This window comes from Suricata suricatta, chromosome 16 (assembly GCF_006229205.1).
Source record: "Suricata suricatta isolate VVHF042 chromosome 16, meerkat_22Aug2017_6uvM2_HiC, whole genome shotgun sequence".
NCBI lineage: Eukaryota > Metazoa > Chordata > Mammalia > Carnivora > Herpestidae > Suricata > Suricata suricatta.
This window is the reverse complement of record NC_043715.1, coordinates 23,557,813-23,564,157: the sequence shown is the minus strand read 5'-3', so window position 1 is coordinate 23,564,157 and position 6,345 is coordinate 23,557,813. Positions and strand designations below refer to the sequence as shown.

The 6,345-nt window shown below is 39.8% G+C and overlaps 1 pseudogene; it reads left to right on the top strand.

Annotated features, from left to right (window-relative positions):
* Positions 1-208: 208 nt before the first annotated feature.
* Positions 209-6,093, top strand: LOC115280991 (annotated as a pseudogene).
* Positions 6,094-6,345: the final 252 nt, after the last annotated feature.

Genomic DNA, 6,345 nt, shown 5'->3' with positions numbered 1-6,345 from the left:
TCCAACAGTTCTAATTTGCATAATGGAAAATGTGTGCTACTAAAACCATAATTATTTTCATACTTTAAATTGATAGTAATTATGACTCTTAGGTTTATGAGCATAAGATGTCTAAAGAATTAAGTAAGACTTGAACTTGTGTCCATCTTTAAGGAGGACGAGAAGGGAGAAAATTTAAGTTGCCCAGTCAATCAAAACTAAATTCCTGATGGCACAAGTTGTTTCCTGATTTGGACCTTCTGTTCCCATAGCTGGTGACCACAGAACCTAGGTTACCCACTAGGTCAATTTTTTAAAAAAAATTTAAATGTATTTATTTTTGTGAGAGAGAGAGAGAGAGAGAGAGACAGACAGACAGCACAAGCCATGGAGGGGCAGAGAGAGAGAGAGGGAGAAATAGAATCTGAAGCAGACTCCAGGCTTTGAGCTGTCAGCCCAGAACCTGATGGAGGGATCGAACTCAAGAACTACAAGATCGTGACCTGGCCTAAATTTGGACACTCAGCTGACTGGGCCAGCCAGGCACCCCTAGGTAAATTACCCCTAAGTAATTTGTTTTTCTCACAAAGAAAGAATCTGCCTGGAGTTCAGAAATAAAAATTTAAAGAGTAGACAATAAAAAAAAGTAAATTTAGTTATGTACTAAATATAACTGCATTTTAGACATCTTCTCTAGATTATCTGTTTCTTTTTTATAATGAGGATGACCTTTTCTTTGGTGTTACTTTAAAAATGTAGGCTGTAAACACCAAGAAACAAAAGAGGCGATTTTTCTTTAGTACACTCAAGTGCATTATATTAATCAATTTTACATGCCTTTACTTGACCTCATTCATTCAATGCGTGTGTCTTCCCTGGACCACAATTTACTATGAAAATCCTGTCTCTTCCTCCACTTTAGTTTGGATGAAGCCCAAGTGAAACCATGAAGAAGGCATATATAAAGAAAGATAGACATGGTTTACTACATAGGGACAGGAAGCAAAATGACCTCTCAAATGTTTCCAACTGAGGCCTTGACATTTTCAGAAGAGTCACAAAAATTGCAAAGTCAGCTTTTCCATCCCCCCCGCCCCCATTTAATGTGGGTATATTCATGGCTGGTTACAAGAAAAAGTTGGGGTAAAGTCACGCTAGGAAACAGGAATTCACTTTGGGTGATTATCAGAAAGGACTAATGGGGAAGTTTCCAGAATTCCAGTGTACACAAGATATTGTTGTGGTAAGATTGGTAAGATTAATGAGCCGGTGGGGAGAAATCCCTTTCCCTGTAGCTGACAGTTGCCAAGCGCTCTGACATTTTACCATGTGGCCACAGTCTCATAAAGTCGTTCATTTGCTGTGCTCCACTGTAAGATCAGAAAGGCAAATGAGAACAAGAGCACAGTTCATCTTCTTATGAATGCAAGTTCTTCCCAGTCTAGTTTCTGGATCTCTAATTGCTGCTGCCAATAACACTTGGCCTTATTACTGATCTGTAATCTGTCAAGCTCCCCAGCGAGGGTTTTCTGCTCTGTGAAAGTTTTCAAAACCACAAAGGCTCTCTCTATGGTTAAGTCTCTTTGTCAGGTTTAATATGGCTTCTGGGTTTCTCCCTACTGTCCTCAAGTTTTTAACCTAATTTTCCCCTAAAACTTAACATATCTATCCTTTGATCATTCACTCATGCATCATCTTTTCCTGCCTTCCAAATCTAGTATCAGACCAGAATACTGTCTATTAGACCTTCCTTCCTGTGGTCACCTAGACAGACGTACACTGCCTTGTGAGGAAATAACAAACATTTCAGAATTATATGAAATTATGACAGTACTTATCCCCAGACTGTAATTTCTAACTGACCTCTGAAATAACAGATGGGCATTTCTTTTGACTCACATTCTTACATTTTTTATTTGTGCTTTGGTCTGACCACGTATTTCTTTTTTCTCCTGTGGTATTCTAATAACTCTAAAATGAATGTGTCTCATGCAGGCGTGTGGATTAGCACAACAAAGTGTTTCCCTGTTCAGAGGGCCAGTTTGCCTAACTGTTGAGCACTGCAGTGTGGGTTACGTTTCATTTACCACTCATTCCACCTGTGTGACTCTCACGTCCCTCCTTTTAGATTATTTTTTCTTAGGTCCTGCATCCAACTTTTAGGATCTTCAAGTTGGTGGTTGGGTAAATCAGCACCTGGATTATTATGACTTGATATCCAAGTCCCTTTCTCCTCTAGTTCTATGGATGGATCCCTGCCACTTCTCTCCCTTTTTCTGTCTAGTGTCACCCTCTGCTGTTAGGTCATCTTGGCTTCTGAGATTTACACTCCCCATAGCATTTCACCTATAGTGTAGGAAGTCACTAGTATCCCTGGAACCATATATGTCTATCAAATCTCATTGGCTGATTTGGTATCCTTCTTGACTCTTTGCTATGTGCCTCATTCCACTGTTTGTATAACATGTAGACTTGTCTGTAAAAGTGGCTTCAGTTCAGGTATAGGCATGCTTGTCATTAGAGAAAAATCATTTTGATGCACACGAACATGTCTGGAATTGGGAAATGAATACCTCTCAGGACATGTTTTTAGGACCCTCCCCCTGCTGTTTGTTGGTCCCTCTCTGCCTCAGCCCTGCACAGATTACCACTAAGTATGGCTGCACCTACAGGCTGTGCTTCGTTCTGTGGCTCACTGAAAGTTAGGACTGGAACAAGAGTGATGATAATTGACAATTTTCGAATATTACTCAGGTCAGGCACTGTACCAGTGCTTTACAAACATCATGTCATTTAATTCATCATAGATAAGAAAACTGAGGCTCAGACATTAATTTACTTAGGACGGCAAGGTGATTAAGTGACAGAGCCAGCTTTCAAAAACAGATCTTTCTAATTCTCAAGGTCCTTGCTCTTCACGTTAGTATCAAATTGTATTAGAAATCCTTGCTCTATGGCAGTGAGGTCTTTTAAAAAATTTTTAAGTGTTTATTTATTTTTGAGACAGAGAGAGAGAGAGACAGAGTGTGAGTGGATGAGGGGCAGAGAGAGAGGGAGATGTAGATCTGAAGCAGGCTCTAGGCTCTGAGCTGTCAGCATAGAATCCGATGCGGGGCTCAAACCCACGAATCACGAGATCATGACCTGAGCCAAAGTCAGATGCCCAACTGACTGAGTCTCTTTAAGTAGAGACCCACTTACTTGAACCAAAGCCCACAGGACTTTGGGAGAAAAAAATCACTGCTGAATGCCCATCACCTAAAACAGTGCCTGGAACACTGCAAATGCTCCATGTATTTTTATTGAAACCTATGGTAGTGTACTATTCTAATAGAATTAGAATCAAATGTAGGAAACTCCAAATCTGCCAATTTTTGTTAATCCCTAAACAATTAAGTGAGCTCTCTTGACCAGTAGTGTGTCTTCCCTGAAGAAAAGTTTGTTAACAATGCAGACTCTCAGGCCTGACCCCACTTGCCGGAAATCAGCATCTGTGTTTTAACAAGATCCCGTGTTTAGCAACAAATTTGTGTCTGCAAATTAGGCTGGCCTAGGACTGGCCTAATTTTAGTCAGAATTCATTGAGGGAGGATGGCTTTGAATGTCCCCTTACCTACATAATAAACTTCTGTTACTTTCACTCTGCTGTTTGAGCCTCCTCTCTAGGATAAAGATGCTGCTCTCCTGAATAAGTCCCTTTACAGGAACGGTTGGAAAAGGTGGAGAGTGGAGAGTAGTCTTCCTGTTTGATTGGAAATTAGAGTTTTCTGATTTGTGAGGCTTAGTTTCAGAACGAATCTGCAGTCTTCTCTCCCTGGTCATATTGAAGAGATATATTATGACACCTGTGTCAATGTACGTCAACGGGTGATTTATCTGTCCCACCAGTAACACAGTGGCATACAAGTGAGTGGTTATGGTGAGTTGGGAAAGGAGAGAATTGGTGTAAAGAAACTTAGGAAGTTTTTTTAAATAATTTGGAAACTTATAAAATCTCTCAAGCTATATGAGCCCTTTTTAAAAAAAAATCATGAAAAAATAGGAAGCCATATAACCAATAATGCAATCTAGTATTCTATCTATATAGCCCCTTTCCACTGAATCCTTATTTATATTACCTGAGGAATTTAGAGAACAGTGGAAAAGGATGCTTGCTTCTGGAAAGGGGTAGTTTTTCTGTTTATTTTCTAAGTATGTAACTCATGAGCTCAAAATAAATGATTACTTAAGTTGTGTTCAGTCTCCACACTTTTAAGAAAAAGTAAGTTCATTCAGAGTCATCAATGGAACACAAAGCTGGTGTGATCTGGGGCTGGAACAAAAGTAGGAAAATTTTTCTGTAATACTGTTCAATTGATCGTGTCTATTTTCTGATCCTTAGAATAATATTGCTCAACCTAAAATAGTAATTGCGATTCTGCATGTAATGCTTAAAAATATGAACAAATTGGAATTTTTTCAATGATGAGGAGTCAAGATGGTGAAGGGAAAATCGGGAATGACAGAAGAAACAGAGTATTTCAGATGGAGGAGACATATTCCAATGAGAAATGACTGCCTGGCATCACTGTGGAAGGAGTGATTAGAAGTTCTGGGAGTGGCTTCATGCCATAGAAGAGTAGTCTGTGGTTGGGAAAAAAGTCTCTAGTGGTTAGAACCACCTGAGGAAGTCTCTAGCTACAGAAAATTTCTGTGATGCTGAGGAGAAGGCTGGTCAGGAATTGAATTTCATTTATCTTTCAATCTAGGGCTTGCTATTGAGTGAATGAGCAGGATATCCAGTTTTTGTAGAAAACCAAGCCTGTTATATTTTGCCTCAACTGACCCTTGTGTCTGACTCCAGTATCCACTCATCCCACAAATCTCAGAGGTGATGAGAGAGAGACTTGACCGAAATTTTTCTAACAGACTCAGGTTTATTTAGCATTTTGCCTTCCTTTCTCTCTAGATGTTCAGTGTTTTTCAAGTTCAGTAATTATATTACATTATCATGATTTTCATCATATCCAAATAAAGTCTCTATTTTCCTTTAAACTGATTCCCTTTTAGTGTAAATAAATGTGTCTTTAAAGGAGACTTTATATTATTGCACAGGAGAAATTAGCAAGTGTTAAGAGAGTGCTAAAGACATGTTAACATGGAACGTAGACTTCTTTATTAATGTAATTAGAAGGAATGGAAAAGTAAATAACTTTCTCAGCAATTCAGTGACATTTGGCTCAAGTATCTGTCTACCATTTAGAACAATTTTGAGTATTACTCACACTTTCAGTGATATGGTCAGTGTCTTGGGTCTTATATTTTTGATAACCATTAAGCTGAAGTCTTTGAATTTGGGATCTAGTGCAGAAAAAAATTTGCTCTGGTTTATATTCTGTAGTTTTTTCCTTTTGTACCAAACTTACATGGTATTATTCTCCGCTAGTATTGGGCATCCATTTGTCCCATGCTCTGTTGTAACACAGGCACACCTCAGAGATAATATAGGTTTGGTTCCAGACCACTAGAGTTAAGCAATATGGTGGTAAAGTGAGTAAGATGAATTTTTGGGTTTCCTGATGCATATAAAATTTATGTTACACTGTGCTGTGCAATAAAATTAAGTGTGCAATGGCATTATGTCTAGAAAAACAAAGTACATATCATTGCGTAAAAAATAGTCCTCTCTAAAGCGTTGACAATATGGCAGAAGTGGAGAAGAAGAAGGACCACCTTCTTGTTCACCTGTTGCAGCTTGGACCTTGATCAGCTGCTGGGCATGTCTTACAAACAGTTGACACAGCTGCACAGTGTCTTTCAGCAGCAGCTGCTGAACTGGGGTGTGCAGAGGAAGCAGTGCTCACTGCTGAAGCACGTGCACAAGGCCAAGAAGGAAGCCTCCCTAAGGGAGAAGCCCAAAGTAGTTAAGGCACACTTTCAGGATGTGATCATCATGCCTGAGATGGTGGGAAACATGGCAGGTGTCTACAATGGCAAGACCTTCAACCGCATGGAATCAAGCCTGAGATGATTGGCCACTCCCTGGGTGAGTTCTCCCTCACCACTGAGCTTGTGAAGCATGGCAAGCCTGGCATCGTGGCCACCCACTCCTCCCACTTCATCCCTCTGAAGTAGCCTGTTGGGCCAATAAAGGCACAGACTTTTCTCAAAGAAAAGAAATATTTTATGGATAATAAAAAAGAGTGCTCGTCATCATTGGGACTTGCATCATGTCATAATCTTGGTGTTGATGGAGAGTGTTGCCTCAATGTTGATTGCTGCTGACTGATCAGGCTGGTGGTTGGTAGACTTTGGGGTGGCTGCGGCAATTTCTTAAAAAGGACAACAGTGTCTGTTCATGTCTTCTGCCCATTTCTTCACTGGGTT